The sequence below is a fragment of the Cyprinodon variegatus genome, unplaced genomic scaffold, assembly GCF_000732505.1.
Source record: "Cyprinodon variegatus isolate N-32 unplaced genomic scaffold, C_variegatus-1.0 Scaffold1542, whole genome shotgun sequence".
Lineage (NCBI taxonomy): Eukaryota > Metazoa > Chordata > Actinopteri > Cyprinodontiformes > Cyprinodontidae > Cyprinodon > Cyprinodon variegatus.
The window spans coordinates 28,076-42,537 of NW_015151995.1; the positions used below are offsets into that span (position 1 = coordinate 28,076).

A 14,462-nucleotide genomic window follows, 5' to 3' on the forward strand; every position below is an offset into this window, starting at 1 on the left:
CGCACCGCACATTTTGAGGGAAAAAAAAGACGTTTAAGTGCGCCTTATAGTCGTGAAAATACGGTACATCCCTTACGGAGGTAGACCTGATCCCAGAGAATCCGCTCGTTCCTGGGAATGGTCATATATTACCAACAGTTTATTGAGAACTGTTCATCCATTGCAAAACCTCTGTTCTGGCTGACATCTTACGGAAAAGGTCCACTTGGTCCAGGGAGAAGGTGTCAGCAGGCATGTGCAAAGCTGTGCGAGGAGGATTGGACAGATGACTGCAGGGCAGCATTCTTCAAGTTGAAGCAGACTTTGCTGGACCGAGTACTCCTGGCTCATCCAAACTTCGAGGAGCCCCTCCTTTTATCAGTTGATGCCTCCAGCAGAGTCCTACTTCAACATCAAGGCCAATCGCCTTTGCCAGTAAGACACTTAATTATGCACAGTCCAAGTATCCAGCACATAGGCTGGAGTTCTTTGCCTTGAAATGGGCAGTGTGCAATACATGTCAACACTGGCTTAGGGGTCATCAGTTTACGGTGTGGACTGATAAAAACCCTCTGACTTACATACTGTCTAAGCCAAGATTAGATGCATGTGAGCAGAGGTGGAAAGCTGGCACCTTTTCAGTTTGATATAAAATACATCCCTGGTCCTAAAAATGTGTTTGCTGATGCACTGAGCAGGGAACCCTTTGTTCAGCCAACTGCCTCTCATTGTCTAATAAGAATGCCATATATTGAGCTGCTGGCTGAGGCAGAGGCAGTTGTCACAGGTGGGGTGCAAGAGGCTTTCAGATGGATGGTTCATTCACCTGAGGAGACCCCAGGTGATGACCAGCCTATTGTTTCTCAGTGCACAGCTGTTGTGCAGTCAAGGGGGTTGGCATCTCCTGAGGTGGGAGCTGTTTTCCTGGTTCATAAAGAACAGGAGTCCAAGGTGTGGCAACATGCTCTCCTTCTTCCTCAGTTTTCTCAGACTGTGATCCAACCAAACCAAAATGATTCTGAAATCTTGTCACATGACGAGCTAGTGAGACAGCAGTGAGGTGATGATACATTGGGTAGGGCAATCTTCTATGAAGAAAGGGGGCAAAGACCATCAAGGAGAGAGACTTCTGAAGGCATGAAACAAGCTGACTGTGAAAAATGGTGTGTTATATCGAATCTCCAAGAATCCTGTAACAAAGACAAAAACCTACCTGTATGTTGTCCCACCTTCCCTGCATCCTGCTGTACTGAAGGGAGTTCATGATGAAGCAGCCCACCAGAGCGAACAACGAACCATTTATCTGGCCAGGCAAAGATTTCATTGGCCTGGCATGGCTACAGATGTGGCAGAGTATGTGAGGTGCTGCGTGTGGTGCATTGTTAGCAAGTCACCGGAACCAGAGGCTAGGGCACCTTTAGAGAACATCAAGACATCACAGCCCCTTGAACTAGCCTGCATAGACTTTTGGTGAGCTGAAGACTGCAAACAACTGCACTGTCCACGAGACAACTTGCTTTGCTCCATTTCTGTTGATGTTTGGCAGGGTGCCAAATCTCTCAATTGATATAATCTTCGGCTCTGACATTTACCACCATGACATTACGGATTATGATCAATATGTCCAGACGCTAAAGAAAGACCTCAAGGAGGCAATGGACATTGCACAAAGGACGGCAAGCAAACAATTGCAGCGCCACACAGATCTCTATAACCGGAAGGTGTGGGGATCCCCAGTGGAGATTGGAGACCATGTTCTTTTGGCCAACAAAAGAGATGTGGCAAGAGAAAACTGGCTGATTGCTGGGAGAATGTTGTCTATACAGTTGGGGACAAGAATGACACAAGTCACACCTTTAAACGCAGAATGCCTCCACCGGTCAGGTGAAGGTTGTACACCGTAACCTGTTAATGCCAGTTACCTTTCTGCCTGTAGAGGATGCTTTGTTGCAGGATGAAGTGGATGTGTCTTCAAAATCTGGCTCACTGATGGTGGATGGCGATGGAGAGGCTGTGTGTGATGTGTCTGTGGCATCTGCTGAGTACAGGGTTTCTGACTTGCAATCTGAGGTGTCCAGTGAGTTACTGATAACCAAGGATATTGGACCAGAAGTTGCTGTTGTGGAGCATCAACTGGCCTTTGGCTATGTCCCCACTATTGACATAGATGTACCGTATTTTCACGACCATAAGGTGCACCGTACTAAAAGGCGCAGTCTCAGTTATGAGTGTAATTACTGTATTTAACACACACATAAGGCGCACCAGATTATAGGGCGCAGGTTTTATATACCGTAATCTACTGCATAATCAAAAATAGAGCGGGAGCAAAACTGAGTAGGTTTGTGCTTTATTCATGTATTTATTAAAAAGTATTAATCAAACCCATCGAAGTCATCATCCTCTGTTTCTGAATTAAACAGCTGCACTAAATCAGACATGCCAATTTCCCCTTCTTCACTGTCAGAGTCACTTTCGGTGCTGTGCGGCTGCTCTGAAATGATGCCGGCTTTTGCAAAGCTCGAACAACAGTGCCAGCAGACACGTTAGCCCAAGCATCTACAATCCATCCGCAAACTGTACCTTCCACTTTTCGTGAAACTGTGGTTTCCGTCGGTCATCCACCGCTCCCACGCCGCTCGCAGCCTTAATTTGAACGGCCGGTTCACACCGATGTCGAGCGGTTGAAGTTCCTTTACCAGACCTCCCGGAATAACAGCAAGCGCAGCAAAAATACGGTACATGAAAATTTGACCGGTGATGAGCAACCATCTGACTTTGCCATGTCACTGGATCCAGCTATATGCTCATCTGCTTTTAAGGAAGCAGCCAATGCTGAGCATGATCCAAACTGTTTGCCCTTCCTCCCTTACAGTTCCTGCTACACCTGGAAATGTTGTGCCCACTGGAGACCATACTGTTGTTAAGAGGGTGGTGGGGACTTGCACAAGATCGAGGGTGGGAAGGTTACTTAAGCCTGTTTCTCAACTGATTGAGATTATGCACCAGAAAACCAAAAAAAAGTTTGAGACTTGTTCTATTGTACATGTAATAGATAATGGTGTTTTGGAACAAACAAGGTGCTTTTGTTTTCATTGGTCGGTATCAGGATGGCGTATGGTTATGATATGGCAAAATAAGTAAGCGGCATATTTTGTTTTTTTTTTATGCTTCCCTCATGTGTGATGACTGAGCTATCTCTAGTTATGCTGCTAAAGGTTTAGACTTCTGGAGGACATAGGGACCATTCTATCTCTATTCTCCTACTCTGCAAAATCTGATAGTTCAATCTCTAACGTTATGCTCTCTCTGCTTTTTCTCAGAGTAGCTTTGCCTCGTCTGTTCCTGTTTGGCTGTGACGCCACCCTGGAGAGAAATATCAGCTGTGCTGCTGCCATCAACACCCTTGTTTATAAATGCTGGATATCGGCCTGTTTTCCAGTGTAATCTTGTTTCTCTGACAGTGACTGGCTGGATGTGATCTCTTCATCCTCTGACACGGGAGTTGGCTCGGTGCTTGTCGGCCTTGCAGTGTGTTTTCTGGATGGGACCGCCTTTTACAGCTGCTTTTTGTATCTCTGCTTCTGTCTCCTTGAACCCCAGTCGGCCTCAGCAGATGGCCGCTCACACAGAGCCTGGTTCTGCTGGAGGTTTCTTCCTGTTAAAATGGAGTTTTTCCTCTCCACTGTCGCTACAAGCATGCTTAGTGTGAGGGATTGTATTCGGGTTAATGAGTCAATGCAATACACTGGTTTTCCTTAGATAGAAAACTTTGAATCAATTTTACTGTATGATCTGGTTGAACTGTAAAGTGCCTTGAGATTACTTGTGTTGTGAATTGGCGCTATATAAATAAACTGAATTTAATTTAATTTAATTTTAAGCCTAGTCTTAAAAGTAGAAAGGGTGTCCGCCTCACCGACTAAAAGTGGTAGTTGGTTCCACAAGAGAGGAGCCTGATAACTAAGATTTGAAATTTTAGGAACCACTAGTAATCCTGCAGATTGAGAGTGAAGTGCTCTTTTAGGAACATAAGGAGCAATCATATCTCTGATATAAGATGGAGCTTGGCCATTTAAGGCTTTATATGTGAGAAGGAGGATTTTAAATTCCATTCTGGATTTAACAGGAAGCCAATGAAGAGAATCCAGGATAGGAGAGATATGATCTCTCTTTTTAATTTTCATCAGAACTCTGGCTGTGGCATTTTGGATCAGCTGAAGGCTTTTAACTGAAGTATTTGGACTTCCTGATAGTTAACAATTACAATAGTCCAGCCTTGAAGTAACAAATGCATGGATTAGTTTCTCAGCATCAATCCTGGACAGGATATTTCTAATTTTTGCAATATTCCTCAGATGAAAGAAGGAAATTCTAGAAACATCTTTGATATGGGATTTAAATGACAGGTCCTGATCAAAAACAACACCAAGATTTTATACTTTATTAAGTGAAATCAGTTTAATCCTATCCAAATGAAGTGACTGGCTAATCAGCTTATTTTTCAAAGCCTCTGGTCAAAATACTATAACAAGACATGCCTGATTTATAGACAGATATAGCTGGGTATCATCAGCATAACAGTGAAAATTAATCCCATGCTGTCTAATAATTCTACCGATTAGGAGCATATATAAAGTAAAGAAAATTGGCCCTAGCACTGATCCCTGTGGTACTCCACAGGTAACCTTTGAGTATGTGGAAGATTTGTCATTAACGTGAACTAACTGAATTTGATCAGATAGATAAAATTTAAACCAGTCTAGTGCTGTTCCTTTAATTCCAACAAAATATTAAAGTCTTTCTAAAAAAATATTGTGGTCAACTGTATCAAATGCAGCACTGAGATCCAACACGACGAGCACAGATACAAGTCCATTATCTGAGGCCATGAGGATATCATTAGTGACTTTCACCAGAGCTGTTTCAGTGCTATGATGAGCTCTAAAGCCAGACTGAAACTCTTCAAAAAGTTCATTATGGTGTAAGTGATCACACACTTGTTCGGCAACTATTTTCTCAAGAATTTTAGATAAGAAAAGAAGATTGGATATAGGTCTATAATTGACCAAGTCATCTGGGTCAAGAGACGGTTTCTTAAGCAGAGTTTTAATTACAGCAACCTTAAAAGCCTTTGGTACATATCCCTGTAATAGAGATAGATTAAACACATCTAAAATGGTGGAGGAGATCAAAGGAAATACCTCCTTAAATAACCTGGTTGGAACTGGATCTAACATACAAGTTGAAGGCTTAGATGAAGACAATTATTTTGCTAACTCTGAAAGTTCAACTGGATCAAAGTGTTGGGATCTGGAGGCTTTGTCCACTTTCTCCACCAGAGGGCGCACGAGATCTCCTGGGGGCATGAGCTGACTGCAACACCTGTCTTCCATCTGCTCATTAGGTGGCTCCATTTAAGGAGGAGGAGCTAACACTTCCCTGCCAGAGTGTTTGCCAGCCAGTAATGGTAGAGCTAGACCTGAGCCAAACAAACCTGATCTGAATTTCTGACTTTTTGAACCTGCCTGACCCTTTTTCTCCCTGCCTCACAGATTGAGTCTAGCCTGAAGATCTGAAATCCTGAAGAGTGATCTCTGTCTGAAATCTGCCTGCCTGCACTCAGTGATATGCTGGAGAGTTTCTCTGTCTGGAATCTGCCTGCCTGCACTCAGTTAAGCCTCTGCCCTCAGCCCTCTGCCTGCCGACTAGCCTCTGGACCCTCAAGGTTCCCCCCCTCTGCAGCTCTGTTCCATATATACTCCTACATCAGATAACCTGCAGTAAACCTGCAGGTTAACCTCTTTGTCCTTCTCAGTGGTGATCCCCTTGTGACCAGTCTGCCAAACCAAGAACCAGTTTACATTTCATTGTACTATTTGTAAATAAACTTTTGAACTCTTTCTCTGCCTCCTGAGTGTTTTCTGCATGTGGGTTAGACGCCTTTAACCCAACATGACAGAACACTCTGGCCAACAAACTAGCCCTGCGGAAGCACTCAAGAGGATATGGGAACAACAACAAGTCCTCATTCAGAGCCATGACTCCGCCCTCCATGAGTTTAATGACCGCCAAGCTGAAACCAACCGCACCCTGCATGAAAAAACCCATTTTCTACAAGGACCCAGTTCTCAGGCCGCTACACCTGCGGCTGAGACCGTTCAAATTCCGGTTCAGGATCCCAATCCACCTCTCAGGTCAGAAAACCACCCATCATTTCCTAAATTCCGCCCATCTCTTCCTGAAAGATTCGCTGGTGACCCAAGTAAGTGCAAAGGATTTTTGTTCCAGTGCTCGATTATTTTTAACCATTCACCTCTGAGTTTTTCTGAAGATGGAAGAAAAAATTCCTTTATTTTGTAGTTTCTTCAGAGATAAATTATGCTTGTACTTTTGAGGAATTCATTAAGGAATTCAAGCAAGCATTCAACCAGGAAACAGATAAGACCACTGAATCCTGTGGATTGGTTGAATTAAAGCAGGGAAACAGAACAGTGGCAGAATTCTCAATTGACTTCCGGGTTAAAGCGGCCGCTTCCGGTTGGGGAGAACCTGCGCTTAAGAGCGCTTATTTTCACTCCCTAAATGAGTCAATTAAAGATGAGTTGGCTACTCTTGATGAGCCTAAGACTTTGGAGGAGCTGATAAAGATAACTATCTGCCTAGATAACAGGCTGCGAGCCAGGTCCAAAACCAGATCCAAGAGCCGTTTTTTCCCAGTTTCTTTCCTTCCTGAAAGAGCTAATGACATCTCTCCTTCCACAGTACCCTCTGATGCGGAGCCCATGCAGATCGGTCACACTAGACTCTCGCCTGAAGAGAGACAAAGGAGGATCAAACAAAGCCTGTGTATGTAGTGTGGAGAACCTGGACACTTTGTCTCGACCTGTCCCGCTAAGGTAAAAGCCGGGGTCCGCCAGAGAAAATGAGGAGTCTGGCGGACCATCTTCAAACTGAGAAATCTCCTCGACTTCTGTTACTAGCAACTCTGTTTTTCAAGGATCAATCCCTCACTTTGTCGGCCATGATTGACTCTGGTTGTGAAACGAATCTTATTGATTCCAGCTTGGTCAAACAATTAAACATCGAAACTATTCCTCTAACTAAGCCCCTGAGAGTATCAGCGTTAGACTGCAAACAACTACCACAGATTACGCACCAAACCAAACCACTAGAGCTTTTGATCTCCGGAAACCATAGAGAGACCCTTTCTTTTTTTGTTTTTCCATCTTCTAGCTCGTCTGTAGTTCTGGGATTTGATTGGCTTCAACTCCACAACCCACATATTAACTGGTCTAAGAGACATGTGGAGTCCTGGTCTATTTCCTGTCACTGTTCCTGTCTCCGCTCCGCCGCTCCTCTGACCCAGTCGCCGGCCAGCCGTCAGGAGGCTGACCCGCCTGATCTTTCCGCCATACCCCCTGACTATCATGATTTAGCTCCTGTATTCAGTAAGGGTAGAGCTCTTTCTCTCCCTCCGCATCGACCCTATGACTGCGCCATTGATCTTCTCCCTGGGGCCCCTCTCCCTAACAGTCGGCTCTATAACATCTCCAAACCCGAGAGGGAAACTATGGAGAAATATATCAATGAGTCACTAGCCACTGGAATAATTCGACCGTCCTCATCTCCTCTCAGAGCCGGTTTCTTTTTTGTCAGTAAAAAAGACGGATCTCTGCGACCCTGTATTGATTACTGATGGTTAAACCAAATAACCATCAAGAACAAATACCCGTTACCCCTGTTAGCTTCAGTGTTTGAACCTGTTCAGGGAGCCACTATTTTCACCAAGTTAGACCTGAGAAACGCTTATCACCTTCTCAGAATCCGTGAAGGGGATGAATGGAAAACCGCCTTTAAAACACCTCTGGGACATTTCGAGTATCTTGTAATGCCCTTCGGTCTGACTAACGCCCCAGCTTGTTTCCAGGCTCTGGTGAATGATGTTATGAGGGATTTTTTGAACGTTTTTGTTTTTTGGTCCTCAGATACTGCCCAACCCTCCAGAGACAAACCGATCGCGGATAGAGGAGTACTCCTGAATGATTGAATAAGACCAATCTTATTTATAAAGAATCCCATAAAATCATTACTTCTAAGAGCAGGTGGAATGGGCAGTTCAAATAAGCTATGGCTCTGGGTGAGTTTGGCAACTGTATTAAAAAGAAATCTAGGATTATTCTTATTCACCTCTATTAATGAGGAGAAATACGCTGCTCTTGCTTTACAAAGGGTCCTCTTATACAGCAGTAAACTATTTTTTCCAGACTAGGTAGGATTCCCGTAGGCCTGTGGAGCAATGTTTTCTCTCCAGTTTCCTAACACATTCCTTCAAAGTGTGCAGCTCTGTATTAAACCAAGGAGCAAGCTTTCTATTTTTAACGCTTTTCATTTTCAAAGGAGCTGCATTCTCTAAGGCAGTACGCAGAGAACTAGCAACCCCATCAATAAAATCATCAACCTGTGAAGGGGAATAAACTAACCTTTTGCACTCTGCAGCACTGCTCAGCAACACAGAGGAGAGAGAAAGTGAAGCAGATTCTTTAAAATTTATAACTGCACTATCTGATAATGATCTACTAAAATTGAATCTTCTTCTGGTGTAGGAGAACTTTGTTAAAGTAATCCTGAAGGTTATTAGAAAGTAGTCAGAAAGGACAGGGTTGTTGTCATGATGGGTTTAGGATTCAAGCCCATATGCAGAAACACTACCAGGAGGCAGGGAAAAAGTTCAAATGTTTATTATAGGTTTGAACAAGAAAACATGAACTGGATCTTGGAAATAGGTCTGGGCAGGATTCTCAGGCGTCTTGACAGGGTTCAAGCTTTCTTCTCTGAGAGAGGGAACCGGTTGGGTCCAGAGACTGTTGATTCAGCAGAGTGCTCATCAGCAGCAGCAGCGTCTAGCTTCTGGCTAGTGGGCCTCAAACGTGGGTTTGGTTCCTAGCTCTCCCCTGAGAGCTGAGGGAGGAATCCAGACTGAGATCTACAGGTTCAACTTCCTAGCTCTCCCCTCAGAGCTGAAGGAGGAAGGCTAAGACCTTCAGGTTTGGCTTCCTTGGGCAGGCAGGCAGGTTTCCAGACAAAGCTCATCCAGAGCTTCAGACCAAACTTAGTCAACACTGCGGCGTTGAAGACAGGTCTGGTCGCTGCTTAAGTAGGAAAGGTCTCCTGATGGGCTGATGAGCTTCAGGTGTGCTGGAGGGCTCCAGCCCAGGAGACCCACAGCGCACTCTGCTGGAGACAGATAGTAACTCTCCAAACCCAACAGTAACCCCAGTCCTAACAAAAAACAAAATAAAACAGAAGAGGATCCTCGGCGCCCTCTGGATGGCAAGCCTGAGGATCCCAACAGTTGTGAGGAAATACTGTTATTTCTTAACATTTTATGCCATATGTCAGCACAAGATCCAAAGTATCAAGATGAGAATGAGTGGAACTATTCACATTTTGAACAAAGCCAATAGTGTCTAAGATAGCCTTAAAGGCTGCTCTTAAGCTATCGCCTTCAGTGTCAGCATGGATATTAAAATCTCCCACTATGATGACCCTGTCAGTATTTAATACCAAATCAGAAAGGAACTCTGAAAACTCATCTAAAAATTCAGAGTAAGGACCTGGTGGACGATACAAAGTTAAAAAAGAAGAGGTTTTCTTGCTTTGAAATTTTGATCAGGTAAATTAAGGGTTAAATGTTCAAAAGAGTTGTAGGTATTAACTGTCTTGGGAGTAATCAGTATGTCAGATTGAAAGATTGATGCTGCTCCTCCTCCTCGCCCAGAACTTCGGGGTATGTGAAAATTTAAATGGCTTGAAGGAGTTGCCTCATTTATGCTCACATAATCCTCTTGCTGCAGCCAGGTTTCTGTAAGGCAACATAAGTCAATGTGATTATCACAAATCAAGTCATAAACTAGCAGACTATTAGAGGTTGAATGACGACTTGTGGCTAAACATGTCATGACAGGTCAGATCAGGGAGGGGACCAGAGAAAATTACGGAGTCCGACATTGATTGGCAAACTTACACACCAAAGCAACACTAATTTTAGTGATCTCCGATCGGCGTAACTGGGTGTCATTACCACCAGCGTGGATAACAGTCTTACTGTATTTAACCTTATCCTTAGCCAGCAGTTTCAGGTAGGATTTGATGTCGCCCGTTCTGGCCCCCAGCAAACATTTGACTATGGTCCCTGGTGTCTCTAATGCCACGTTTCTGACTATGGAGCTGCCAATCACCAGAGTGGGCTTCTCAGTGGGTTTGTCACTGAGTGGGGAAAACCACTTAGAAACGTGAACGGGATGGTGGTGACCAGTGGGCAGAGATCATCGCCTGGCTGCTCAGACACTTTTGAAGGACAGCTACATGGGGGGCCTACTTTAACTCCTGGATGTTCAACTCCCATCTGGAGGCCTCCTAAGGCCCCGTCCACACGAAGCCGAACCCTGGCTAAACCGACAAATTTTTCACCAAACCAGCCTCTCATCCATACGAAGCCGGCGTTTCGGGGGTCTGTAAACAATCTTTTTTATATTCAGCCTTCAGAGTGGGAAGATTTTGAAACGCTGTTTTCGCATTTCCATCTTTAAGCTCGAACCGCATTTTTTTTTTTACACGCATGCGTCATAGCGTCGCCTCTAAACACGCATGCGCGACACAGTATCACAACAACAATGGCGCCGTACTGTGTTGAATGGTTGCTGCTCATGCTACTCACCCTTACATCAGAATCCTCTTCTTCTGGAATATCTCCAGGAAGAACAGAGCAATATAGACGACATAGTTCATCACCTGAATTTGACTGAACCACGATAATGGACCCGCAGGGCAAACATGTATAAATATTAGTGCGCATGCCAAACATTTCGTCGCCTATTTTTGCTTTGGCACGACATCGCCACTTACAGGCCTGGCATACATTTTGCACATGTTTTCATGCATTCGTGTGGACGATCACATTTATTAGATTCAGGCGGGGGCGCGGGGGGCGCGCGCACCCCCATTTGGGAGACGTCATGTGACGGTTGAGACACCGGATCGGCATGAACTTGAATTTCAATGCCCCAGGTGGCGAGACCTGGGCGACGTAATAAAGCGGCGTTGCAACGTGACGTGATTCAGGTGATACCGCAATGGCGTCGAAGCAAGCACGAGGAGACCTGGAAGACTTGAAGCCAAACAAGAAAACCAGACAACCATCTCTTTTACGATTCTGGTCCAATCCAACAAAAGGGTAAGTAGAAACCAACTTTATCACTTTATTTTCTAAAATACAGCAAATCTATATGATTTCTTTGATTCGTAAACAGTGAACATATGTAGCCAGAAGAAAAGCCGACCGAAACTCGGCGGCCGACGACAGGCAAATTAAAAAAGAAGTCCGGCCAATAAGGATCATTAGCTATATCTTAAACGAAAATGTTTGTGGTGATTTCATGAACTTTGCCTTAATTGATAAGGAAATAAAAGTATAAATTATCGTCTCGATCACTGTGTAAAGAGCAGCCATGTTGCACGCTACTGATCGACGTCACTGTGCGTTGCTACGCAGCGTAGCAACGCACAGAGACGTCACAGGATGAAAAAAAAGTTTGTAGCTTGTAGAGTCTCACTCTACAACCGTTGTGCACAGCTCCAACAATTATTTTGGATTTCGGGAGGACTTCGTCATTGAAATTCGCGAGAGCTATTGTTGAAGCAACAGCGACCACGTGCATGGCAGTTGGATGTTCCAATACATCGGGTAAAAGTGAAAAAAAAACAAAACAAAACATTAGTTTTCGCCGTTACATTATCAGGCGAAGGAATATTTCCGCAATTGTCTGTAGTGCGGCAGTTTACAGCGCAGACTTCAAAGAAAAAGAAACACCGAGTTCATTTATTGACCAGTATGTAATAGTTTTATGTTTAAAGTACTTTCAGCAGTTAGAATTCTGATTTTGACCAGGCTTTTCCTTTAACAAGTTTCCCAATGTCGTGCTGTTGTGCTTTGTAAAGCGGTTCCTAATTCAAGGAACCGTTTTGCACAGCCCCGATCAACAATTATTTTGGATTTCAGGAGGAATTCACCATTGTAATTTTTTAGAGCTATTGTTTAAGCAACAGTGACCACGTGCGTGGCCGTTGGATGTTCCGGTACATAGGGAAAAAGTGAAAAAAACACATTATGGTTTTCACCGTGACATTATGAGGCGGAGGAATATTTCCGTCATTGTCTGTAGTGCGGCAGTTTAGAGCACAAACAAGCGAGTTCAGAAGTTTTGTCGTGTTGTAGTATTAAATCCAAAGTGGCTTATGTCTATAATCTAAATGGCACAGATTGAAATGTTTATATCTTGTTTTCTATTCTTCAGTGGACCTGGCACAACAACAGAAAAGGACCACAACGTTGACCTGTTCGAATGTGCAGATATAGACGACACACAGATGAAAGGTATGATGATTGCTAGAAAATGTTGATGATGAGAAAACAATATCAACATTGTTGATAAAAAATTTGTTTAAAGTTGCAAAGTAATGCAATTGTAGGAATACTTTAACCAGTAACGGGAAAGTTATGAAAATTGCCTTGTTTGATAAGTAATAAAAAGAAAAAGAAAAAAGAAAAAAAATAAGCAACATTAGTTGCCATTGACATGCATATAAAAGATATTTTTTAGTGTGTGTGTTTCGGTCTAAACCTGTACCACATGTGTTGTACTGTTAAAAATAAGAATGGTATCCTTTATGAAAACATTTTTAATTTTGATAAATTGGTAAGGATCCAAATCAATGAATGCTCTAAGCACATGCTTGGAGTCTAAGGGAGTCTTGTTAACATTTAATATTTTACAATAAAAATACAATTTACTTTTAAGTATATTCAGTTTTGTGCACCTGGTGATATGTGTTCAGTGAATTTAATAATTTACGATAAAAACACAACATTAAATTGTTTTGTGGCTCCTCCTGAGATTACAAGGTTCACCTGCTCACAAAAACTATTCTCTTTTCCAGATGAACAACAAGGACAGTGTTGGGATGTAAAGACAACTGAAGAGCCGGCGCTCAACCACGCGGATTTGCCCCAAAGAACTTACGACATAGGTTAGTAATAGTTGTATTTTTTTCAATGTCAAAACCACTAATTTTGTGTTTGTTTTACACGTTCGACTTTTTTGCTTAATTTTGAAATCTTACATTTCATAATAATTATTTCATAACAAAGCAAGACTATACAAAAGCTTCATGTAGGCAGATTTACAACTCCACCAGCACCCTTGCAAAATTGATAATGTAAATATCAATCTTATTACAGATATATCAAAGGCCAAGGACCGGATTGCTGAAATGGATGACTCTGGAAAATTCCAACTTCTTCAGACCAGAAGACCACCCAAATCTTTTACTTTCCCTGCCAGACACTTTAAAGACAACCGAAGAGCCAGTGGGGTGACCAAAAGGACATGCCAGAGGGACTGGCTGGACAAGTATGACCTTTTATCATACTCTGCCCAGGAAGATGGTGTGTACTGTTTGCCATGCATTTTGTTTCCCGTTGAGATTCAGAGTAGGAGGGCTAGTATTTTGATAGACCTGCCATTTACCAACTGGAGAAAGTTCACTGAACAAATTAATACACACATGCAACTGCAATACCACCAGAGTTCTGATGCAAAGTTTCATGCATTTGTGGATGTAATGAATGGTCAACAAACAAGGATTAACCACATGTTGAATTCTGAGATGGATAAACGTGTTGCTGAAAATAGACTGTTCTCTCATCAGTTGTGAAATGTATAGAGCTGTGTGGGCGTCAGGGCTTCGCCCTAAGAGGCCACCGAGATGATCCTACATCAGAAAGTCTAAACAAAGGCAACTTTCTTGCACTTCTCAAGTTCAGACAAGAAGCAGGCGATGGCCCACTTAAAAATTACTTGGACTCATGTGGTCAAAATGCAAAATACATGCATTTTGGCCGGATGGCCGTCGATGTCCAGGGCGGGTGGAGGGGAGTCGGAAGGTGGGCAGAGTGGGCTGGTGATGACAGGTTTAATTTGAGACACATGGAAGGTGGGATGTATTCGAAGCGTGGGAGGTAACTGAAGACGAACAGCGAAGGGGTTGAGGATCCGGGTTATCTTGAATGGTCCGATGAAACGTGGAGACAGTTTACGGGACATGGATTTTAACGGTATGTCTCTAGTCGAGAGCCATACCTCTTGGCCAGAAGGCTTTCCAGACTTGAGAGATGAATTGTGGGCCACGATCTGAGAGGATTTCCTGGGGTATACCATGGAGACGGAAGACGTGTTTAACCAAGAGTTGGGCTGTCTGGAATGCTGTGGGTAACTTTCTGAGGGGAATCAAATGGCAGGTTTTGGAAAAAACGGTCAACGATGGTGAGAATGGTGGACATACCTTTAGAAACTGGGAGACCGGTAACGAAATCCACAGCAATGTGGGACCATGGACGGGTCGGAACTGGTAGAGGGTGTAAC

At 43.5% G+C, this 14,462-nt stretch overlaps 1 long non-coding RNA gene across 1 annotated transcript; it reads left to right on the forward strand.

The window, feature by feature from the left end:
- The first annotated feature begins 12,028 nt into the window (after positions 1-12,028).
- Positions 12,029-13,924, forward strand: LOC107103848. The gene is made up of 3 exons (XR_001482208.1): positions 12,029-12,415; positions 12,979-13,068; positions 13,280-13,924. It is a non-coding gene; the product is annotated as an uncharacterized LOC107103848 (long non-coding RNA).
- The last annotated feature ends 538 nt before the right edge of the window (positions 13,925-14,462 follow it).